Here is a 26,538-nt window from a genome sequence, read left to right as displayed (position 1 = left end):
GCTTCGAGGGCTCACCAACGCAGTGTAAGTTTATCTTTGTTGTTATTCTGATACCTTCGATGTGCGCTTGTGCCACTGTTTTATTTTTGTGTTCAAAATTTATACGAGACTGCATTTTTTAGTTCGTGCAGTTCAGTAAAGCACCCAGCATCGTTACTTGCTCTGTTTGTCCGCACGCGCGAGGGGCAGCAAAAAGAAAAAATAATGATAATTGCAGCAGAACTCGCTCCTACAACGCGCAGTCATGCCGAGCTATTTCTTATAAAAAGTGCGTACCGAAAAGAGTGCCACTGCTGTTACGCTTGAGTACAAATAAAGCGGTGGTAAAGGGCGCAACTGTTAGTCATACACCGTTTACTGCATTTTCTTCGATTAAGAGGAAGTTTTATCTCAAGGCCCAACTCGGATTTCCGTATGAAACTCGGAACTGGTTTTATATTACCACTGTGCCGATTTGAGCGAACTTTGTTGCACTTGAGAAAGCTAAGTTCTAACAACAGGAACAAGCAGAATTTTGATTTAGGGCCTCGATATGTTTCAGGAAAAAAAATAAAGTCACAAGCCCATCACTCTGTATACCGAAAGCAGCTGTCGTAGTTTAGTAAATTACATCTATAAGAACGTCTAAAGCGGACAGTATAATTTCAGAGGTTATGTGAAGTTGCTACAACATTTGCAAGAACCTTGCAAAAGTCCTACCTACAGACTAGTGTTTTATTTTATAGCTGTACATAATGAATACATCAATTTTGTCTGCTTTAGGTGCATCATGTGCAGTTTACGGAATTATGGTATTGATTTTCATGGCTGAGTCAGAGTTCGCGTGTCGAATTTTTTGTTTTCATGAAATAAAAAATAAAATTACGCCAGAATTCAAAATATGCTGCTAAAGTCGCTAGATTTTGATTTTCACATTTAAATGCAACATACCTTTTCTATTATGAGCCCGTGCTATGGTTCTCAAAGAAAAATATTTCACATTCATAATTGTTTAGATGACAGCTACCGAGGCGGAGCTTTCTCTTAAGGCACGCTCATATTCCTAAAATGTGTTTCTAGGTTCAGGATCTGTCAGCAGATGCATACTTATCTGATGATGATCCAGCTGTTTATAACACAGTAGCCGGACCAAGCCGAGCAGCAGTTCAAACCCGATTCTTGACAGAAAGAAACAGCGCCTTTGGAACTGATGCATCGGGTAGTGATGATGAACAGGTGAGGTAGTATGTTTCAGATCTTAAGTGTGTGGTATAATCAGCTATTTCATCGCAGGAGGCTGTTAACAACATTTGCAGTGCAGCGGCCAGCTGCACGACAGCTGCCGTGGTTCATAACGCTGCTTCAGAACTGCAAGCAATCGGCGATAGGTTCCAGCATGCCAGCCCAATAACTTCTCATGACACATCGGTAAACGACAGCTAGTCAATTCGGGTTTAATGGCGCAAAAGCGACTAAGGTCATGCTGCGCCAGCCACAAGATATTAGGAATTCAAATGTTGAAGCAGCGGAAGCTGTGTTACCTTAGAGTCTGTGTAAAAAACCGTTTTTTTCTAGAAAGTTGAACAAGTCAGTGAAGGGCACTAGCGGTTTATCTCCGAGTATTGAGGCGGCGTTAAAGGTATATGCAAGTTATAGAGATTCTGTAAAAGCTTTTTTCTCTGTGTTTCAATATTTGGACATGTCATAATAATGTGCATTACTGTGAGGGGTTCATGGCACTTCTCGCAAGTTGGTGGGTTTTCGTTTTGTAGCAGAAAATTGTGTGTCAGGTGTGTATGCCCGATTCGGAGTCTACATAGGATCACTTCATAGAAGCGTTGCTGGTGACTGCACGACTTCCATTCGCTAAGCAGGGGTTTTATTGTGTGTAACTTGTTATTTGTGCAAGAGTCCCATTCTAGTTGCCACTTTGATGTCAGGGCCTTATGAATCGCTCGGATACTGTCTTTGTATGGAAGTGTTATTTGCGTTATACCTTTGTGTGCTGCCATGAACGCGCATCTACCTGCTGCTTCGTTGCCTGGTACCCCAACATGGCTTGGGACCCAGCAAAATCGTAAGGTTCTTCCGTATTCGTTATAGGCCAACATGTTTAGGATATCACCAAGTAGGCGTTCAGACTCGGAGTTAAGGTTTAGAGCTCTGAGCGCGCTTAACGAATCAGCATATAGGATAGCATTCATCTGGTTGTCGCTGGTAATTTTTTTTACTGCCGTCCATATCGCAAAACCTTCAGCGCTAACCACTGAAGAAAAATTATTTATCCGAATGCTATTTTGCCAATTTTTCGTTATTATTCCGACACCTACGTATTCTTGTGTTTTGGAGCCGTCAGTGTAAAATTCCATGTAATTTTTGTATTTTTCTTGAATAGCTCGGAACTCTTGTATTATGTGTTCTTGTGGAATGTCTTTTTCTTTAGATGTGTTAGTGTCCAGTCATATAGCTGTGAAAAGTTGTACAATGGTGGCAATCTTGGTGGCCTTTCAGCAACCTGCAGGACCTCATGAGGACCATCATAAGCTTGACAGTATTCTTCGTATCGTAAGATTAGTGGCCGAATCATGTTCGGTTTGCTTATGTAGTGTATCCGTGATTTGCACTGTGTTACGATGCTGTAGCATATATGTTGTGGTGATGATCGAATTCGTAGTACATAGGAAAGTGTAAGTAGTGCTCTGCGTTGCTGTAAGGACGGCTCATTGCAATCAACATATAAACTTTGGACAGGCGATGTTCTGTAGGCACCGCTTGCCAGTCGTAGGCCGAGATTATGAACTGGATCGAGTCGCTGGATGTATGACTGCCTAGCTGCACCATAAACTACACTACCGTAGTCGAGGATGCTACGTACGAGGGACCGGTATATACGTAGTAAACAAGTTCGGTCGGATCCCCAGTGCTTGTGCGATAGCACTTTGAGGATATTTAATGCTTTATTTGCTTTAATTTTAGTTGTGTTAATGTGGGCCAGGAAGTTCAGCTTTGTGTCAAATGTTACGCCTAAAAATTTGTAGTCTTCTTTGACCGGCAAGGTTGTACCATGCAATGTGGCAACTGGATTGACGTGTAACCCTCGTTTCTGGGAGAAGAGAACTGTAACAGTTTTTTCTGTTGAAAAACGGAACCCATTTTTGTCAGCCCATTGTACAAGGTTATTTGTGGTTATTTGTAGTTGTCTTTCGCAAGTGGGTAGACTTTAGGCGCGGCAAGCCACTTGCGAATCGTCGACATATATTGAGTGCATAACAGAAGATGGTATGATCTTATCAACAGAGTTCATTTTGATTATGAATGGTGTCGTGCTCAGAATACAACCCTGTGGAACGCCATTTTCCTGTGTAAATGTGCGTGAAAGTATTGTGCCGAGACGCACCTCAAATGTTCTATTTGCCATAAAATCAGACAGACAGTTTAGCATTCTGCCACGTACTCCGTAGTCAGCCAGGTTTCTTAATATTCCATACCGCCACGTGGTATCATACGCTTTCTCTAGATCGAAAAATACTGTGAGACAGTGTTGTTTGTGTAGAAACGCGTTACGTATTTCATGTTCTAGTCGTACGAGGTGGTCAATTGTCGAGCAGCCGTTTCTGTGTCCGCACTGGTGCACGTCTATTAGGTTCCGTGATTCAAGGATGAATGTGAGCCTTATGTTTATGATACTCTCGTACGATTTCGCTAGACAGCTTGTGAAGGCAATGGGCCTGTAGCTGTTTGGAGACGTTGCGGGTTTACCTGATTTCAAAAAAGGCACTATTACTGCATTCTTCCAGTCTGTAGGCATTACTCCAGATTCCCAGATCTTGTTGAAAAATTTAAGAAGTGTTTCTGCTAATGCTTGAGATAAGTGTGCCAACATTGTGTAGTGGACACGGTCAAGACCTGTTGCTGTTTTTTTTACCGGCAGAGAGAACCCTGGTTCAGTTCTTGCATTGTGAGGACGTTATTATAAGGTTCATTTGAAATTCCAGTAGTGGGCAGTCTCTGTTTCTCCGCCGACTTTTTATATTTTAAGAAATCAGTTGAGTAGTTTGCTAAGCTGGAGACCTTGTAAAAATGTTCGCCTAATAAGTTGGCCTGGTCCCGTAGTGTTGTTTGTGTGCCTGGACATGTGAGTAGTGGTATTGTGTATGATGTGTACTCTCCTTTCAATTTCATTACCCGGGCCCACATTCGTTTTGACGTGAGCGTATTATTAATGGAAGAAACATATTTTTGCCATGACGATTTTTCTGCCTGTCTTCGAATAAATCGTGCTTTGGCTTTTGCCTGTTTGAAATTTAAAAGGTTGCTATAAGTGGGGTACCTCCGTAGGATTCCCCAGGCCTTATTTTGTTTCTTTTTGGCTTCGGTACACTCGTTCGTCCACCAGGGATTTACCCTTTTGTGTACAATACCGGATGACTGAGGTATTGCCTTTTCTGCTGCAGAGATTATGACCTCAGTGATCTTTTTTTAAGTTCGTCAATGCTTAGTTCTTGTGAAGAGACAACTTCCAGTTTCGCGTTTTTCATAAAAAGCGGCCAGTCAGCGAGCTGTATAATTTCCACTGGCGTGGCCTAGTGATTAAGGTTCGTGGTGATGATAAAAAATTGATGATTGCGGGCAAGTGATCACTGCCATAAGACTTGTCGACGGTTTCCCATTTAAAATCATGAAAAAGAGATGGTGAGCAAAAAGCTAAATCTAAACAACTAAAAGTGCGGGAAGTCGGTGAAAAGTATGTCGGTGCACCTGAATTTAACAGGCAGATATCATTTGACAGAATAAAACCTTCAACCATTTTCCCTCTTTGGTCAGTTTTGATACTGCCCTAAAGAGTACCGTGAGCATTAAAATCCCCCACTAAAACAAATGGCTCCGGTAATTAACCTGTTATATTTTCTAAGTGTTTAGTGGTAAAATGGGTGTGGGGTGGGATATACAGCAAGCAAATGGTGATGGTTTTGTGAGGTATAACGGTGACAGCAACGGCTCCTATATGACTGATAATTGGAACTTCTCTAACTGCAATACCACCCTGCACAACAATGGCTACACCACCCGAAAGCCGGTTCAAGTGAGTACGGTCGCGCCGTACAACAGTGTAACCTTTTAAAATATGTTTGTGTTTTTCATCTAGGTTTGTTTCCTGTAAGCATAAGGCCACAGGAGAGAAGTTAAATAACAGGTCTTTAATGTCACCTAAGTTATGTAAAAGACCGCTACAATTCCAGTGAATAACAAAGGCCATTATGGAATTGAAGGGTAAAAAATGTCTTTAACAGTTGAATAGGAGATAGGAAAGATATTAGGTGACGTAGATCTCAGGAAGGGTGATACAAAGGAGCGATAACCTTCAGGTTATCGCCTTCTTATTTTGGGTGGTTATTGGGATCTTGTCCCTCTTACCGCGCTCAAGAGAGCGCTTGTCCTTCGGTGTCAATGACACCGGGGTTTTTGTATCGACCTCCATCGCTCTCTCGGAGGCGCTGGAGGACCGAGAATTTGGCGCCGAGACACGTGTCTCGGGCCTTGGAGTACGCTTGATGTTAGGGCCCTGCGGGACTGGTGTCTGCAGGGCCGTTGAAGAGGACGGAGCAGTACTGACTGCTTCCACCACGGGGGCGGGGGGAGTCACTGCGGCAACACTGCGCGTGGGCTCGGAGGACTCCGGAGGCCTCTGTGACGCTGCCCCCGCCTGCGTCACATCGGCATAACTTCTTCGCGGAAGATATGATAGCCGCTTCCTCGCTTCAAAGAAAGAAATTTTTCTTTCACAGTTAGTGCAATGATTTCCTTTTCCTTCTTCCAGCTTGGGCAAGACCGCGAGTAGGCTGGATGGTCTCCTTTGCAGTTAATACAATGTGGGGAAGAAGTGCAGTCTTCATATTGATGATCATTTGAGCTGCATTTAGCACAGGTTGTTTGGCCTCGGCATGCATGTGAAGCATGTCCGAACCTTTGGCACTTGAAACACCGTCTTGGGTTTGGGATATATGGTCTGACATTTACTTTTACGTACCCTGCAGCCAGAGAGGTAGGCATTACGCTTGTTCCAATTGTAAGTATGACATGTTTTGTTGGGATCTCTTGGTCATTCCTGCGGATGACTATTCTTTGTACTTTTGTCACGTTTTGCTCCTGGAAACCCTCAAGGAGTTCCTCATCGCTCAGGCCAATAAAGTTTTCCTCTGATATCACACCCCGGCTTGTGTTCAGTGTTGTATGTGGTGAAATTGTCACTGTGGCGTCGCCAATGCTGGTAAGTTCAGACAGCTTATCCGCTTGATCTTTGTTATTCAGTTCTAGGAGGAGGTCCCCGCTAGACATTTTGGAGGTTTTGTATGTCTGTCCGATTTTATCTTTCAGGCATTTGGCTACCAGGAATGGAGAGAGCTTTCTAACAGGCGTGTTGCTTTCACTGTGGACTACATAGTATTTGGGGAAAGATGAGGCGTTGCTTCGAAAGGAGAATTGAAATGGTACTTCGGTGCGGCATCTTTTCAGACGCCGATCATGGACAACAGAGATTTGAGCTGCCATAGGAAAGTATGTGTGTTCGGCAACAGCGCCGACCGCCCACCCCGGAGCCCAACGCGGGGACGCGGCAGAGCTTGTGCCCAAGCCTGCACGACACCAGCCGTACGCCGTCACTATAACCAAATATGGTGTACCCAAGGTAGGATAGCCACACAAGGTTAACCCTTGCCGCCGTGGAGAAAGGAAGAAAGAGGTGTGTTGCCTCCGCCGGGAAGCCTTAAAGGTCCGAACACCCAGCATTGGCTCAACCTCCAGGATCCCCCTTTCCCTGGACACGGCTAAGCCGCGCACGGCTACACGCGGGAGGGTCCAACCCTCGTGTGCTCGGGTACGTGGTGTCGCAACACACCAAACGTCTGCTGACGCAGACGCCCCTGCGGGGATCGGTAAATGATGAACAGGTACATATAATAAAGGGAAAATCAGACATCCACCCGTTCGTAGCAGTTGCTACAAAGGAAACCCATACGGGTGCCCCGAAAGAAAAGTCTCGCAGTTGTATATATATCCATGCTCTGCTGCCTTATACATATACAGTATATGCTATGCATGTATTTTGCACCAAACTCTCTGCTAATGTGTTAGTGCAGGCTATTCGTAATCCCTATGCTTGGTTTTTTGGTGCAGAATTTACAATGACAAGACATGAAAGCACTTGACCATTTCTTTTAACTGTGTGTGCTGGCATTGTAGATTGTGCACTAAAATAAAACATGTTGATCTTGCATGTCACTGAGTGCATCTATAACAGGTGGGGCCGACCTCTGTTTAGTTCCCCTTTCCTCTTTCATTATTTTTCTGTCTTTTTTTGCAGCTGTTCATGCCTGATGACGACTCTTCACAGCAATGTGTTCCTGGAGAGCTGGCTTCAGAAGAGGACATGGTAGGTCCATCAGAGCTTACAAAAACTACCCAAACATTTTTGACGTCAATAACTGTTGGTAGGCCCCTCACCAGCTGGGGCATTGAAAATAGTTCAGTATTGGTCACATAACGACCTCTCCTGATATTACACCAATGTTTGCCATAAAAGGATGTTGAAATATCGCTTGAATTGAAATCCCATTAGCGCCTTTTGGAAGAAGCATTAAACAATGCAATGGAAATTATACAGAAGGTGCGAGAATTTTCCGAGCGGTACTGCATCTCGTCATTTGCTTTATGGTGAAGGGACTGCTTAAACACAGGAGTATGGTCTTGGGTTGCTGCTTATAGACTTCAATTCCAGGCTATTTTTAGTTTTCAAGTATAGTAATGTAATTTGTTGGGCGGCTTGGTTCATATTAGTTCACAAAAATTTTCCATAAGCTTGTGCACATTTGATCACCTCTTAACCAATCTTAAATTTTTTTGCATAGGTTCTTTCCAAAAACATTCTGGTGTACGTTCATTGAGGGGGATGTCTAGATACGCTGATTAAGTTGGTAGGGGGATAATTCTTGCAAAGGGGAAACATTGCTTAAAACATCAGAATTTCATTTACCTGTATTTGCATTGGTAGGCCACTCCAAATTTTTAAAGGAGCTGGCTTTCCCAACAATGTATTACCGTTGTCTATGAATAATACATGTGATGGGGACTGGGTGAGCCATCTTGTAAAGCTGGAAACTAAACATGAAAACTGGTGTCATTTAGAATGAAAGTTGTGCTAAGTTTGTTGCTACATGCATGTGAAATTTTCAGTAACAGTTGCAATCATGTTGCCCACGCAGTAGGTTATAAAATGTCTTGCTTTAAATTACCTGCTTATTGTTCAGTGAAGGAAACTAATACAACAGCTTCTAGCTCCTTTTCGGGTCCAGCGCTTGACTGTCAAGCTCTATAGAGTCAACAGTACATGTTGACAGCTATGCACTTGCTGCATTTTGGGTGGTTATTTCTTTGCTACTTTCAGCAGCAAACGCCTGACAGCTCCATGGGGCGCGGTCATGGTGGCAAACCGTATTTCGGGGATTTACTTAATGATGTTTCACTGAAAAACTGGTTCTGTCCAAAGGTGATATTCTCCTCATGGTGCTGAAGCACACTGTAAAAATAATTTATCATTTACAGGGCTGGCCAGCATCTTAGACTTTATCAACAGAATTTTTGAATGTTCAATATTGCCACATTCCCGGTACCAGCTTTCCAAACTGTTGAGAAAACGGGCACAACAACGTGACATTTTTGTTTTTGCCCTAAATGCTAGACATAGAAAATGCTGAAACAAATTCTTTTCAATGCACACAGTGCAGGCACAAAACCAGTGCTTCCAGTCTATCAGATTTGCCTTTTTTGTAACTCTCGATGCGGAGTCACAGTTGCAATATTGTTAAAACACTGTACACTTCTTGACCTGACAACGCCACTTCACCATGATAGTTGCTGATATATGGGATGGTGAAATGTACCGAAGATTTGCCGCTGCAACACGACACTGTGGGCCTAGAATCAGCTTCACATTCAATGCTGACGGAACACCAGTTTTCAAGTCAACTGGTACAGCCATTTGGCCCATTCAGTTGATAGTGAATGAGGTTCCTGCTAAGCAGACGATGTCCAAACGGGTTCTTGCAGCCTTGTGGTTCTGGAAGGAGAAGCCAAAGATGGAGCTTTTTCAAAGCACATTTGTCGAGCAAATGAGCCAGCTAAGTGAAAATGGCTTTGTCTTGGAGCGACAGGGGCAACTTCAGAGATTTAAAGCTTGCTGCATTTGTTGCGCAGGTGATTCTGTTGCCAGAGCACCCATGCAAGGTGTGACTCAATTTAATGTGTATTTTGGGTGTAACTGGTGCCTACAGAAAGGTGAACGAACTGGTGGATCGACAAAATACCCAGTAGAGTCAGTTAATTCCACTGAGAGAACGGAAAGCCAGATGCTTGAAGACATGCAAAAAGCAGTTACGGAAGGGGTGACTGTTCGTGGTGTGAAAACAGTGTCTCCATTGATAAGCCTGCATTTTTACATAGTATGGGGGCTTTGTTCCCGACTACATGCATTGCATTTTGCTGGGGATTGGAGGACAGTTCTTATCTTTATGGTTCGAGTCTTCTGGTGGTGCATACTCGCCAAGTCGTGAGCAACACAAAATCGATGAGAGGCTTATGGCTATCATGCCACCGAGGGATCTGAAAAGATTGCCAAGACCAACGAAAGAGCGAAAGGGGTGGAAAGCAAAGGAGCTGGAAAATTGGATATTATATTACAGCATTCAAGTGCTTGGTGGCAGTCTTGACAAGAATTACCTTCAGCACTGGGCATACTTAGTTGAAGCTTTGCATATTATGCTGCAGTGCAAAATACAAACTTATGAGTTAATTCGAGCTGAGCAACGCTTGCTGGAGTTTCATGTGCGTTCTCAAATGCTTTTCGGCAAGGCATTTATGACATTTATTATGCACCAGATCACACATATTGTGAAAAGTATTCGTTACTGGGGTCCGCTCTGGGCACACGCTGCATTTCCATATGAATCTGGGAACGGCGGCCTCAAGCAATCTGTAAAAGCTGTAAATGGGATTCCCCATCAGCTGTGCAGGGTTTTGCAAATCGAAAATACTGTAATGGAACTGCAGGACCTGGCTGGTAAGCCTAGTGTGGTGCAGTACTGCAGTTCTTTTGATGCTAAAGCAACACAGAAAAGTGTATGCAGCAGTGATGGTACCCGATTTTTTGGGAGTAGTTCTCAGTATATTCGACCAGCCTGTCCATTGCCTTGCGATCAAGAGATCCGACCACATTCTGTCCAATACAGAAGAATAACTTTAAATGAGTCAATCCTTACTCACAGCTTGTACGCTCAATGGAGAAGACAAACAGCTCAGCCGTGCAGCTCTCTGACAAGTCATTTGCCATCATTGAAGAAATTATTTGCACTGGTGATAAGACTTACATACGTGTTAAAAAGCTTAGGTGCAGACCATTAAAGTATCACTTCGTGACACTAAATCATGTGCAAGAAGTGTTTCACAAGGAGTCATCCACGGTAATTCTGCAGCCTGCAGATATAAGAAGTTTTAGTGTATTTATCAATTTGGAAAGTTCTGCATGCATATGCGCTCATCCCAGTACACTTTCCCTTTAGTTCTATTTTTGGGGGAACACTGTGGGACTAACCATTATATATTTTGTTCTATGGTTAAATATAAAAAAACAGTCTTTTGTAATACATGATTGCCAGCAATGAAATCACATGTCGTTCGTTTCAAGCTCGCAGATAAAACAGTGGTTCGTAGAACCCCCTATAATATGTCCAGAGATAAAAAGGTGTGGCTGAAAAAGGAGTTGAAAGAAATGTTGGACGCAGGTATCATCCGGCCTTCTGTATCCCTGTATCCCTATCTGCTTCTCCTATAACTATTGCACCAAAAGAAGACGGGACATTCCGCCTCTGATCAGACTACCGGGCTCTCAATCGTCAAACTGAATTGATCCCTTATCCAATGCCGAGAATCGATGAGATCATTGACGAAACTGGTGGTTGCCATTGTTTTTCACGAATAGACCTCTACAAGGGCTTTTGACAGATTCCACTAAGTGAAGAAACGAAGAAGTACGCCGCGTTCATAACCCCATTTGACTTGTTTGAGTACAACCGCCTACCGTTTGGTTGGAAGAACTCCCCTGCGTGGTTTTAGAAGATTATGACGGACATTCTGAAACCTTACCTGCGCATATTTTGCAATGTGTACATCGACGACATCATCATCTACTCAAAAACAAAGGAAGGACGCCGTAGTCATCTTTCAAAAGTTCTTCACGCTCTCAGTCTTGCCCAACTCAAAGTCAACTTCAAGAAAAGTGCGTTCTTTCAAGATACCGTAGTGTTTCTTGGCAGGGTATTTGATGGACACACTAAAATCACTAAGCAAGAATCGGTAGAGAGAATCTCCAAGCGGGTAAAGCACCTATGACGTGCACTCCCTGCGCGTTTTTCTTGGCCTAGCAGGGCACTTCCAGCGTTTACCAATGACTATGCACTGAGAACAAGGTGCCTCACACGTTTAACTCAGAAAGACGTGCCTTTTCAATGGGACGAGAAGTGCGAAGCTGTCTATTGTGAGCTTGTGAAACTAATACCGTCGGACACCACCTTCCGAATACCGGACTTTCCCCTGCGTTTCGTGCTGAATACGGACGCATCACATTATGCTACCGTGCGGTTCTATACCAGAAACCCTCCAAACAAGCTGTTCAAACCAAACACTACTTTGTGGAGTACTACAGCTATACCCTGAAACGCGCCGAAATCAATTACCATACACAGAAAAGGAACCTCTGGCCGTCTGAAAAGCTGTGCAATACTTTCGTACTTACCTGGAAAGTGCCAAATTCATACTTTTCCCTGACCATCAAGCACTGACTCAACTTCTGAGCATGGCCCAGCCAAGAGGCCACATTGCTAGATGGGTGAACTATCTTCAACAATTTGATTTCGTAATTTCGCACCATCCTGGCCCACTCCTCACTGACGCTGACGCGCTATCAATATTACTTGTACACGAGTCAAGCAAGAATCCAGAGGCAATCAATCATATTAAGCTGTGGGAAGGTACAGAAGAGCTCCAATTTATCAATGGAAGGTATCACGTACCACCAGCTACGATTGCAAGGATTTTTAATCTACACCACGACACTCCTGGATCAGGCGGACATGATCGCTTCTCGCGCACTTATAAGAAATTCCACATGAGATTCACAAGGCCGGGCCTGAAAAACGACATCAGCCATTACATCCGCACATGCGACCTCTGCCAGGTGAGCAAAGTTAAATTCAAGCGATCGACAGACGTTATGACAAACTCTGCATAGTCAAGCGTCCCGTTCGAAGTAATTTATTTGGATTTCGCGGAGCTCAAGAAGAAGGGGGAAAGAGTCAAGCGAACGCAAGCTTTCTTGCTCTCCATAGATGAGTGCACAAGGTCGATTGCGGCTAAAGCTGGCAATGAAGACGCAAACAGCGTAATAGATCTCCTCAAGGCTGAATGTTTTAAACACACAAAGACGCTCGACTGCGACAACGGGCCGGCTTTCCGGAGTGCCAAATTATCAAGGTGGGCACAGGAGCACGGCACAATGATCAAGTATTCTTCTCCATACCATCCGGCAGCAAACGGCCTTGCGGAACGTCCCATACGAGACATCAAACAGTATCTGAAGATGTATCCAGACGTTGCCGGTGGCTGGAAGTGCTGTCTCGAGGCCGCTGTGAAACATCTCAACAGATCGCACACCACTGGTTTAGGCTGCAGCCCTCATTTTGAAACTTCGGGTACAGCGCCCATACTTACTGCAGATCGTAAGGTAGTCCTCCTAGAGAACCTCGAACTCGCGGAAGTAAGGAAACTGTCAAAGAACAGGAGGTCTACAAGCGCCGCATGAAGCGAAACTTTGATAAAAGACACAGTAGCGAGATACCGGACATACAACCTGGAGTCTATGCCCTTGTAAGGAAAGGAGCTGTGCCTTCAAATTCTAAATTTTGCGGACCATTTCAAGTGATTAAGACTGCATGCCACCATGGAATATTCAAGAATGTCTGGTACACCGGAGCCTCGGGTCAAACCATGGATCAAACGGAGTGTGCCTCTATTGGAAACATATTCAAGCATTACCCCAGAAGGTGTAATTAAAAGAAGTCCGGAAGAATGAAGCGGTCTGCGCTGGACGCATGACAGAAGACGAAGAAATGGGCTAGGAGAGAAGTGAGAACGAAGTTGGAATAAAATGGCGGACGACACCTGTCTCACTGAGATTATGTCATTTCTGCTGCCGTTCTAGTTAGGAACGCTACATATCTTATTCTATTTAATGTGCAGTTAAGCTTTGGCCACTTCAGGTCTTCAACACATGCAGTCCTGCACTCCTTGAACAAAAAGAAATACTGCAGGGATTTGAACGTAAAATACTGTCAATAGGCATATTTATACATTTATCGCACGGTTTCGATAGACTTAACCATCTTGGATTACATTCAATACCTGAGCGATATAGTGTCTATGGTACAGCCCTAAACTTAATCTGAAATTATTTAATCATCACATCCAACTTATAGTAACCAATGAAACCAACTCTGAATTTGCATTAATCAATGCAGGAGTGCCTCAAATTGCCATTTTAGGTACATTATAGTTCCAGCTTTATTATCAACAATTCTATATTAAATTTAGCATTGACATTTGTTATGTAGGTAACATTTTTCTGAATGCAGCTATTAACAAAAATTATCTTGTCTATAAGTGCCACATTAAAGAACCTTCATAATTGAAGCACTGCCAACTCACTAGTCATTAACACACAGAAAATTAAAGCTATTTTCTTCAGAACACGAAATACAGTATTAAAAGAAACTGCAGACCAAATTTTTTTATAATACAAGTATTTCACATGGGAGACAAAGTATGTGAGTGACATCTTACGAACCTCCTGTCACAGAATTCACAAGTCAACCATAAAGATATGCAAACTTTCCAAAGCCTGCATGCTAATGAAGGTTACTCTAGCCCAGGTAATCAGGCTGCTTGTTTTCAACTGTCTTTTTCCAGTCACGTTGGATGCCTCATCTTGCGTGGTGCACCACTGCAGCTTAAGCTTAATGCAGCTTTTGCAAAAGAAGGCAATTTGCATCATAGCCAGCGTTCTTTATGGTTAACAATAATCCCTTGCTCCAAGAATTTAGGATGATTCGTTTTAAATACTTACCTATATCTGTAATTCGCCTGACGTAAAAGACCCAGACAGAAATGGTGCACTACTACAGAGCATTTCTAAACTAACCAATATCCACACACACATACCACTTTTGTCGGACTCCCCTTGGCACATTCTCTATAGCAGAATCAACTATGGATACCGAAAATTGCTGTCCCAGTTACCGTCCATCGCAAATATTTTGCTAGCACTTAGCATTAACCGTGATGCTGTCATACCTAAATAACAAAAAGAACAATACTTCATTCAAAGTAAACTTTGAATGAACTTTGAACTTTGAAACTTCATTCAAAGTAAACAGAGTCCACACATGACTGGATTTATTACAGCTTCCAATTCATTTTCTCTCTCAGCCCGTATGTCTCGTCTTCTCCACACTATAAAGAAGTGTTCATTTGCTAATTTTTATTCTGAAATACCCAGTTGCAGAATCGTTGCTGTATTAAATTATTTTTTATGCTTGCTATATACGTATACACAGCACACCTTTTTCTCATTAGTTTCTACTTTATATTGTATTTCCATTATTTTCATGTGATTTACGCGTGGCATATTTTCTAGTAAACTTGGCTTACTTTAAGTTTACAGTACTCTCTGTTAGTGCCTGATAGTTGTGTTCCACATGTTGCAGCACATGCCTGGAAATCGGGCATGATACCCGTCAAGCCCCCATAATTGTTGAATTTCTCACTCCCTCCTTTTAAGATGCAAAATAACGTCAGTCTTCAGAACACGTCCTTTAAAAAAACTGCTGAAACGTTGCAAACACTTTGAGCGCCGTGGTCTCCTTCATGTGCTGACACCATATTCAGAGGAATGTTTTTTTTAAAGGAAACGTTAGATTACGTTTCTTCAGCTAGAAACCAACTATAGTCTGCAGAACCAATGCAGATACATTCTTGCAGACAACGCCTCAGGCTAAACTGATGTTCTTTAGTGTTATTTTGTATTTGTTCCGTTAACACCTCAATACTTAACACCTTCATTGTATCTTTGTTCAGGGATGTAAGGAAAAAGTGACTGCACTGTTCATCTTAAATCAGAGAAGCATTATGTAATGTTGCTGTCTGGTAATTTTTCTCTGTTCAAGGTTGTCTGCTGATGCACCTGACATAATGTTGGAGCAGTGCCCTACACCTTCTGAGTTCACATTACAAATTTTAGCTGTGTTCGGCGCTTTGTTCAACAAACTATGTTTTATACAATGGTTCTTTTACAGTTATGATTGGTACTTTTCTTATACTTTATTTGAAACATTTTCTATTTTATTTACAGCTGGCTGGAGTGATGAAGAGACAAAGCTGCTTCTTGATTATTATGCCAAGTATGTGCCATATGTGGGGCCAATGAAGAAGTTTCAATGCAAGAGGGCAGTGTTTGAGCAAGTTGCCCGCGATATTTTTGCTTTACTCAATGTTGTGCGAACTGGTATTCAGTGCAATAGTCGTTTTAAGACCATTGCGAAGAGCAAACGCAATGAGTATCGCAACAATCGCACATATAACCATTCACTCTGTAATGTGGAATTCTATGAAGAGTTGCATCGATTCGAGCTATAGATGACAGCCTAGAACCAGAAGTTCTTCGGGGAGTTAAGAAAGTGATGTACAAGAGGTTACCTTCTGCTGCACATGCCATAGGACCCAAACCTTGACTCGTCAATATCATCAAACTCGGGTGAAAATAGCCAGGGCTCCATCAACACAGCACCTCCAGAGCAAGTGGGAAATGGGAGGCTTGATTGTGATCGTACTACAACCAAACGAAGACCTGAGCGCCCAAGAAATCAACGGCCAAGTACTGACTGCATGAAGCATATGAAGACGTTTTTTGATGAGACGTACAAAATAAATGAACAGCAGGAAGCGCAAAAGGAAGAAAGAGAAAGAAAGCGTGAAGAATCACGTGCACGGCGACATCAAGAAATCCTCCAAGCACATGCAGATTACATGGAGGCACTGCGGGATATCGCAAAAGAAGGGAGAATGGGCACAACCTAATAACTCTTGAGGCAGTGAGGCACACTGTAAATAATGTTTCCAACATAATATCATATTTATTTTAACTCCAAAGCAGTGGGACATTTACACAATTTGCGTTGTTTTTTTTTATTGCAAAAGAAAATCTGCCATAAATTTGCTTTGTACAACAGAAATGTAACAATTGCTTTTGTTAATAAAAAGGAAAACGCGCTAATGCAATGCCTTCTTCGCAATTAGGAGAAATGCTTACACATCCTTCTCACACCATAACAAGGAGCAAACTTATAAACACTGTGCCAGGTTGTTCCGCTTCAGTTCTCCAAGGTGCCGCAGGGCTGACTCTCTCTGTGTCGGGGCAGACTGGCTTGCTTCCTTGAGTTCTTCCTCTTGGAGAATGTGATGCTGAGCGATGTCTTGTTGCCTTTCCTGCAGGTCGTCATCAGTTAGAATGTCATCGACATTTAAATCCCCAACGTCTAGGCAAATATTGTGCAGTGTGCAGCAAGCAATGATGAATTGCGTTATCTTGTCCACAGTTTGCAATTCAATATACCGCAGTTGGCGGAACCTCTGTCTGAGCCGCCCAAATGCATTTTCCATAACGACGCGCGTCGAAGAGTGACGGTGGTTGTATACAACCTGCGCATCTGTCATGTCGCCCAAATCTTTGTATGGTGTAAGAAGGTGTTCCCTTATTGAGTAGGCAGCATCTCCAAGAATGTGGTACCAGTTGGTTTGTCAGATTGTTGGTAGGTCCTCATTCACTGTTGACAGCCTAAGGACTCTGGCATCGCGGATCTCGCTGGGGGTGCCTGTAAAAATGTCTTCAAATTTCCCGTTGCTGTCGCATATGCCTTGCATGGTGATTGAAACTTGGTCATGTCTGTTTGTGTAGTTGATCTGAGTTTGCTGTTTGGGCATCTGATTGGAATGTATGTCCCATCAATACACCCAAGCACGTTGGGAAATCCAGCAACCTGAGGAAAGGTATGTTTATATGAAGTATTCACAGCTGCTGAATAACACATGCAGAGATTTACAAGTGTTATCCACATACAAAATATGTAAAAAAAACAGTGAATGAAGAAAGCAACATATAAGGTGCAGTAGCCATAGAAAATGCTTTTCTGCTTTCCAATCCACCGAATTTATTCATTGATGAAGCACAATACTTCCAATTATGCGAGCCAGAAGCAATGAACCTACATCAGTGATGAAATTCGCAACTAGTATGTGTACTGCTCATTCCGACGAGTCACGTTGGCCTGAAGACGTTCTCTATTTCATTATATGATTGCGAATACATTCGATGCCTGATGAAAGTGGTCAGGAAAGTAGCTACTGCTCGGTATGTGTGCAATGGTAACCGTTTCCATCACCTTTTCGGTTTGTTTTGAATGCATGCACCAGGAAAGTAGCCTTCCCTTTTCAAATTATTTTGCAACAGCTTCCTTGTTGCTTGAAAAGTAGACCACCTCTGGTGCTACGCTGCACATGAAGTTGGGAACCCTATCTATAATAGCTAGTTGCGTGGATTCAGCGCTGTCAAAGAGAACGGACACCTCCCTCATAGAAGCCTTGTTGGCCGCGTATCTGTTAGCATAATATCAATAAGCAGGTCATGAGCAGCGAATTGCACTAAGCCATAACCAAATGCTATAACATGGTTCAGAATGTGCCTTCACTGCAGTGCGTTCGTCAGCTCTTCACGTCAGATTGCATACTTTTAAACGTGGGAGCAGCTTACAGATAAATATGGCCATATATGTGCTAAAGTACGCATGGAAAGTAGCAAGAATTCTGTCACAGGGGCGTTGTGCATACATGGATATTATACGGCTAGGGCACGCGTGTTTCATTCCCTGAACGTTAACAGTGCTCGTCAGAAACAAGGCGTGTATTATTAGGCCGGAAAATGCAGACGTATTGCCCTTAAAGGGCTCACCACTGTTTCGATATTTGCTTCATTAATTGCCAGACGCTCATATTTTCTTTTCACAGCATGCGCAACGCGCGGCTACGCAGCGGTGACACATCGTGCAGTTGAGTCATTGCACACATGTTTTTACAATCCGCTTTTCATTCCGCATCCAAAGCCCCGCTTGAAACAGAGTAAAGCCTTAAGCATTAAGGTTTCCTTACCAAAGGAAAGGAAAACACGTGCACCTCGGCCGTTTTGGCTGGTGAGCCACCGTGCCGTTGTTTCTAGGGGTAGAAGCCGGATTCGGAGAAACACTCAATTAAGGCGTAGCATAATTTTCTGGGTCGCCGTACATTCTTGCCAAACTGATGAAAAAAAAAAACATTCAGTTTACTTATAACGCGATAGTTCGTGTAACGACCCACCTCTTTCTCTGAGTGTGTCCGAAGAACGTTCTTCACGTAGCCTGTGACCTTCGGTGTTCTGTTAGGCACGTCGAAGAGCGGGGCAAATTTCTGCTCAAGTACGGTTGTAGTCGCCGTCGTCGCTCTCTGAGCTTTCGCTGCTTGATTGCACGTAGGCCAGCAAAGGTGAGGGCATGAACGCAACGCTCAAACCGTCTTTTCTTTGCATTTTAAACGAAATAACTCGGCGACCAGACGACACGGAAATATCAGGCGGCGACGCCGCGACGATGTGTTGTGATCACGTGACCGGAAACGCTCTCGATCTCGAGGACTGCTCCGACGCCAGGGCTCGGAGCGCCTCAGAGCGCTCGAAGATGGAGGAGAGCGATCGAAAAGAACCAGCCAAACACAAGGCGCGCACCCTCTTTCAACCAGCCGAAGACAACGCCGCTCGCTAGAGCGCTCTAGAGCGCTCCGAAACGACCAGCCGAAGATGCCATAAGTAAGCAAATTTGTTTCTTTGGGGGCTGAGCGCAGAGAACGCTTTAAGTAACCTAGACGTGCTAGAGCTTTAGAACAGGTTGTTTCAATATGTTTGGACCAGGATAAATCGTGTGTGAATAGAATGCCAAGGTACTTATATTGAGAAACGTTTTCTACACGAATACCATTGAAACAATAAGGAACACGTAATTGTGTAGTGCCTGTAGACAAGGACATAGAGACAGTTTTGCGAAAATTGATGTTCATCTGCCACTCTTTACACCAAGTACAAAAGTTGGAAAATGCTTCATTCAGAATGGCGTGGTCTTCATGACTGGTAATTGCGTGATAGATAGCGCAGTCATCGGCGTAAAGACGAATTTTCGTTGGCAGCACGTTCTTAGGTAGGTCATTATATAAAGGAGGAATAGAAGCGGGTCTAAAACTGAACCCTGCGGAGCACCAGAGGTAACGGCCACTGCAGGTGATTTTGCAAAATCTAAACAAACGTATTGCGACCTATCTGAAAGAAAACTAGAGATCCAGGTAACTAGGCTAGGATTATTTAAAATACTATTTAGTTGATGCAAAAGCTTATAATGTACAACTGTATCAAAGGCTTTGGAAAAGTCTACGAATATGGCATCGATTTGAAGGCCTAGGTCAAGTTCGTGGCAGATGTCATGAGCAAATTCAGATGTTCGCGTACTGGTGCTGAGGCCACTGCAAAATCCATGCTGGAAGACCGCTAAAAACTGTTGGCCGCAAGAAACTCAATAACATGTTTGTAGACGAAATTTTCTAAAAGTTTAGTGCAACTAGAGGACAAGTCTTTTTGATTACTATTAAAATTGGGGGATTAGAGACAAACTAATTTTTGCTAACCAACCGTTATAGGAGTGGGAGACATTAGAAGTTCTGCTATCTAACTAAATTAAGTGATTAATAACTAAATTTAGGCAGCTATGTTAGGAGGCATGTTAACACGAAAGTGTAGATTTGAATACATTTGGTAGTTGAGGAATAACCATTGCTGGAACATCTGCGCCTTATCAAACACACTACTTTCTTGAAGTAATCTCGAAATTTGAAACAGCATACATTGCTCTTCCGATGAGCAGTTTCCATTACACCATTTTCCATCAGCACATAAACATATTAACTGGAAGACTTTGCAAAACACTGATAATTATTTAGCCTATTGGCACTTATTCCACATATTCTGATATCCACTGCTGCTATGTAGCTTGGCCTGAAAAAATTGTAATTTGACTCGAAACCCCTATTTCTCATAACGTGAATTACGTATACAGGGTGTTCTGTTTAGCTGCACCAATTCTTTAAAAGTTGCCTGTGGCGGATAGCACAATTCTAACCCTTGATCTAAACTACTTGATAAAGTGGGCATTACTTCTATAAGAAATAAAAATGCCTAATTGAATAATTAACATTATTATACTAATCACCTTCCAGTTAATTAATTTATGGCACCTATTTCAATTGACAAATTGCAGGTGGTGAGATTGCAGCGCTTATCCACTTGAAACACATTATCAGTATTAGCCCAGTTTCGAGATATGGATTTTCAAATGTCCAATGAAATGCGTTGGATGCATTACCAACAAAAAGCTATTATTATTATTGGTGTTCCAGTTACTTTTGTGCTTCAATGCATAGAACAGTTATTATAAGAAGTAAGTGGAGGAAAAGTGATTTTTTCCGGCAAGTTTGATTCCGCATATCTCGAAACCGGTGCACCCCCCCCCCCATCCTCAGGATTTGTTCCCAAACAGATACGCCTTGCAAACACACTAGCTGCATTTCGTAGATGTAGAATGCAGACAGAGAAGGTGGTGTAAACGTAGCCATATTTAGCGTGGATCAAAGTGTAGTGTCTGTTCTTATCAGCTGAATATATTATATGGGTTCTGTTTGAACCCAAGACATTAAACTTAAAGCCTGCTTAAAGCCTGCTTCACCAATAACTTTGAGCAATATTTTTGTGTATACTTTAATGTGGCAAATATGCTGCAGTGAGGGTTGTCAATGCATGTGTGAGTGTGCCACTGTTAGAGCATATGAAAAATAGAAGTGAGAATATTGGGCCTCTCAAATTAGTAAATTAGTTAAAAGACCAAGAGAATAATCTAAAGATACATTTAGAGACAGCCATCTACCTCAACAACTGCATCTTTAAGATATTAATGGTTATATTTTAAAACAAAATTTAGCATAACCATCGAAATTGCCATGCATAAGGCCACGCTTACTAGATTATTCAAATGTATGGTGATATTCATTTCTTGCATTCTTTGCCACTTGCTTAGCAACTGCGGAATTCCTTTTTTGATAAATCTCGGAGCAAGTTTGCTGGAAGAAACATACATCCACTTAAATGCCCTCAGGTGTTGAGAACTTTGCCATGTTGACAGTGAACTTGGAAAAGATGAAGTGGTCTGAGGGTACAGTATGTGGGAGAGGGGTGTCAAGCAACATATCCCACTCAAGCACAAGCAATCTTCCCTCAGATATTGTGGGATATGGCGTTGTCATTATGAAAAGCAATGCTTCTTTTAAATAAAAAATTCTGCCCTTCTCTCCTAGATTGTTGTGCATAACTGATTGGATAAGCAACAGCACTTCGTATAAATTGACTATTACGTTGCTTTCAGTAAAGGATTTCTTGTGGAAAGGTTCGTGGTCATTGTTTTTACACAGCTGGCTACTTATGGGAGGCAGTGATAAAGGTTGCAGTCACTGAACTTTTGTAGAACTGAAATATGTTATTGGTGGATATATGCAGCTTTTTAGAAATGGCCATGAAGTTCAGACATTTATAGTTTGAGTAGACTATCCACATACTAAGCGCTCGGATGGGAGTTATCATTATTTCCTTTTATTTTGTCAGAACTACCAGAGGTTATCTTGCCACTTTGTTCGTGCTCTTCAAAAGTAGAGTGAAATGAGTGGAAAAAAAATTATTGTAGCAGGCAAGCAAAACCTTTCAATTGGAATGTTATTCCAAATGTCAGAAAAATATTTTGAATGAATCTCTGCGAGTGGACATCTTAACCGCTTCTTGTTTATGCGATCCGTAAGGAGTCATTTTCCATAGAGTGTAAAGGAATTAGGATGAGTTGGAGCACACTTTTGCAAAAGCAGTGTCCCCTTGTCTTTAGGGGTGTGTGGATGTTCCAGATTACAAATATTGAATTGAATAGTATTTGCTGTTTGCCTTGTAGATGATTTATAAATTGATTATTAAATGTTATGGAATAATAATTAATTTGGTTATGTAAACGATAAAATTTATTGGGGCCTCAAGAAAGAGAAGAGGTAGGAAGTGAGGACTATTCTGAATAAGTCTGCTGAACGGAAGCTGTGGTTGCTATACATGAGAGCTAGTTCTTGAGCCAACACAGGGGTCACAGGTGTTTGATTTTGGCAAAACAATTTGTTATTTGGCCGCTTGCATGATGTATCAATCATTTTAAAACAATATGCAGTTCTGTAGTATTACACTTCTCTCCTTGAACAAACTCAACCTTTTGAATGGCTCCAGGTGTGCTATTCAAAATTTCTTTTTCCATTACTATCATTGCCATGACATACCCGATTACTAAAAGTAGTTGTTTCTCATTTATACGCTCCTCAGTTGACCGAACGTCTATTTTGCGAACAGCATAATGTGCATTTAAATGTGCCTGTAAACAAGCCATGTAAATAATGGCAATTCACTTCATTTTTTCACAACTAGCACTCTACACTTTATATTTCAGCAACTTTAGAAACTTTCTAAATTTGATTCAGTATTTGGAAGTTGCTTTTCCCAAATATATGTATATGCAGTAAGAAAATTTCATTACTTGAGAACCCCTTCTTATTTTCTAAAATGACACTAATAAATTATTTTAATCTGCATTGAGGGAGAGAGAGAAAAATATAGGAGGGGCTGTTACATCCCTTTTTGTGAAGTCAGACAATGCCATTTGGTTATGCAGACCAAGCAACTCTTTCTTCTTTGTGCTGTCAGAACACCCATGTATGTTTTCCGTTTCTATGCTACCGTGCACCAGGCTTTGCGAGCCTGAGTACGCTACCTGTGTGGCCACAAAGCTCAGTATGAGCAACTGTGATGTACGTTAAGGTACCTTATGAAGAAATGGAAACTAGCCGATTTTGCTGCACTTTGCATGTATAGTACGATGGTACTGTGTAACTTGACATCAGATAGCTTCTTTTATGTACACAAAGAACTTGGAAGTGTGATAATTTCCACAATAACTTCATTACTTTAAGTGATTATTAAAGAGAAAAATTAGACATCCACCCGTTCGTAGCATTTGCTACAAAGGAAACCCATACCAGTTCCTCGAAAGAAAAGCCTCGAAGTTGAAAAATTCGTCCTGGTCCGAGACTCAAAACACAGGACCACCGCTTTACCGGGGCAGCAGCTCTACCATCTGAGCTAACCAGGCGGCTAGCAGATGGCAGGGCGAAGTCGAATTTGTCAATAACTCGAAGCAAAGGCAAGAGTTTGCGGAAACCCACAAGGTGGAGAGAGGTAATTATTAAAGGGAAAATTAGACATCCGCCCGTTCGTAGCAATTGGTATAAAGAAAACTCATACGGCTTCCTCGAAAGAAAAGCCTCGCAGTTGAAAAATTCGTCCTGGTCCGGGATCCGAACCCGGGACCACTGCCTTTCCGGGGCAGGCGCTGCCACAGATGAACAGGTAACTTTGGTAAGTACATATATAATGAAAGTTTACAAGAAGTTGCAGGCATGGAAATAAGATGTAAATTATTTGCATTATGTTGGGTTGTTTTCAGGAGATAAAATAACCTTATTTGGTATTTACAATATGTGATTGTTAACACAAACTTAGCATTTGTAGTTATATTAATGGCTACTATACTGAACTGTACCCCCTTCAGACACGAATTATGCTATTCCGCCAGGACATTTTTAGAGCTAGCACGCATTGATGCTTTAGGTGTCCAGAGTCCGAAGAAAAAAATTCCCCTCTCTAGGAACATTATTTTGCAAAGTGAAACGCGTCCTCATATGCCGACATCGTGACTCAATACTTTTTTTTCGCAAGTGCACTATGCCACTTTAAAGGAAGGAGGACAATTATCTATTCAAGGTTGTGCGAGTGGTGCATCAATTGGTTGACAGGTTGTGATATTTGAAGAAGTGGTCCTGAGTTGCGATGCACAGGAAAACATCGCATTTCCGGCAGTGGCCCTGGTTTTTGCCGCACACTTCTCGTACTTGCACTGCTACGAAAACGGCGCCTGGACTTTCTGGGGCCAGTGGCCCTTCGCATCGTATCTCACACAATCGCGTCATGTTCAGAGCAAGGATGGTGACTCAAAATGAGCTATTCAGGATGGACATCAAAAGAAAATGCTAAATTGCAGCGCAGACAAGATCCTGAAATACGAAAACAGAAAACAGTCCGTACTGCTTGTGCAGGTCAGCTTCGGCCGAACGAAATTCTGTTCTTCTGGGATCAAGCTAGGACTCTCTCATATCTAGGCAACCATTCGTGGAAGCGACATCATCGGCACACCAACGTTGTGCGTTTGATGGCCCGGAAATGTGAGCGTTTACCACCTTCACGACCAAACAGTGCGTACGGCGATTTGTACATTTAAAAACTGCCACCACTCAAAACTAAAAGGAACACTAAAAACACAGTGTAATTCTTCGACGGTGAACTAGATTGCGCAAGAAGTCCAAAAAGTGTCGGTAGTTTGAAGTTTTCGCAGAGTGGCTGTGGGTCGCCGCCTTGGTAAAACAAAGATTGAGTGAGTCACGGTGTCTCCGAATGGAGACTCAGATGAAAACAGGATCAAAACTATTCTGTAATGGAACTACGAGTATTTTGTAACTGTTTTCATTAAAAGTAGCCCTTTCTTTACATAAAACAGGGTTGTTTAACTGTTCTGAGTGTTTGAGGCTGCTGCAAAAGAGTAAATTGAGCAGTGAAAAACCAGAGCTTCCGTAAAACATGGAGTCGTCCGTCTTCAAACATCTTTTTCTCTAGTAGCGTTTCGTCGCTTCTTATCAGATGGCGTTCATTGCATTTATGTATGTTTCCAATATTAACCCCATCAGTGTGCAGTGTCACTTCTTCGCTTTTTGATGAAGAACGCGACTTAGAAAGTCGTGTCTTCATATGGAGACACCGTCACTGAAAGGGGTGCCGTAGCCATAACAGCCACGTAACCATGAATGGATGTAGTAGTGAACAGGAAACGGACGTTCCATGTGTAGCTATTGATCAGGTTTGAATGGCTTTGCAATATATCTCCATTGAAAATGGACAGGAGGAGATATTGCACTGGAATCTTGCCGTCCTTTATTTGCAATGCCTAACAACTCTAAGCGTACCAGACTTTAAAGAATGCGAGCATAATGACAAGAATATAGTTGTTTAAGAATTGGAAGAACTACATACCCATTTGTTTAGTCTCAGTATTGTACAAGATATTCACTATCAAATAGAATGAGGGATGCACTTGACCACAATATTCAACGATAGATCTCATCCAATAAGACATTTGAGACCATAATCAACCTCTCTATATGACCTTCGCAATGTACACATTTGGTTCAGTAGAGACAATAGTGGTCATGGAGGCATTGCAAAGAACTAGAAGCATGCACGTATACCCTATTACAGTCGCGTGAACTCATGCTTTCTCAGTGCATAGTTTTAGGCAAGTACCCTGAATAAAGCTTATGCAAAAATTTTGAAGACATTATTGCCATCCATAAATTTTCTGAAAAGTGTGTCGGCATGCCTCCGCTATCGCTACACAGCTGTAAAATCATGCATCTAGTCAGCCTGTGATTTCATTCTCTAAAAGATTATATCGTACGTCACCATCCGAACTTTAACTGGGCTTTATTGCGGAAAACTTGCACGAGCAGCAGTTGCTGCGCAGAAACATCAACCCAGCAACCAACTAACCCATCTAAGTCTCTTAATCGCTATCCTTTATAGTACATTGGCCCTGTCCTTCCTTCTCATTTGAATCAAGCCAGCAACGAACTAGCTCATCTAAGTCTCTTAATCGCTATCCTTTCTAGTACATTGGCCCCTGTCTATCCTTCTCATTTGGGTCAAGCAAGCAACCAGCTAGCCCATCTGAGTCTCCTAGTCGCTATCCTTTCTAGTACTTGGGCTCTGTCCTTCCTTCTCATTTGCATCAAGCCAGCAACCAACTAGCCCATCTAAGACTCTTGAATGGTAGCAGCGCGTGGATCATGATCATGAGCACCGTTGATTCTTGCCTGTCAAAATTGTGGCAAGAAATAAATCAAGTATGGCGGAGGGAAAGACGGACCGAACATGAAGTACGACGCTTATTGTGGAAGATGGGTTAACCTTGAGGAAACGCCTTTCGAATAGCTTGGAAGGTATATGTAGGCATGGTAGCGAAACTCCACTAGAAGCCCATATGCACGTCCTGCAATGGCAGCTTATGATGATGTTGATGATGTAATTCAGGTAAA

At 42.4% G+C, this 26,538-nt stretch overlaps 2 pseudogenes; both read left to right on the top strand.

Moving 5' to 3' along the window:
• Positions 1–7,338: 7,338 nt before the first annotated feature.
• Positions 7,339–16,575, top strand: LOC142591196 (uncharacterized; annotated as a pseudogene).
• Positions 8,880–14,890, top strand: LOC142590760 (uncharacterized; annotated as a pseudogene).
• Positions 16,576–26,538: the final 9,963 nt, after the last annotated feature.

Source organism: Dermacentor variabilis, chromosome 8, assembly GCF_050947875.1.
Source record: "Dermacentor variabilis isolate Ectoservices chromosome 8, ASM5094787v1, whole genome shotgun sequence".
NCBI classification, from domain to species: Eukaryota; Metazoa; Arthropoda; class Arachnida; order Ixodida; family Ixodidae; genus Dermacentor; species Dermacentor variabilis.
Note: the sequence above shows the minus strand (reverse complement) of the source record. Positions and strands in the feature narration are given on the sequence as shown.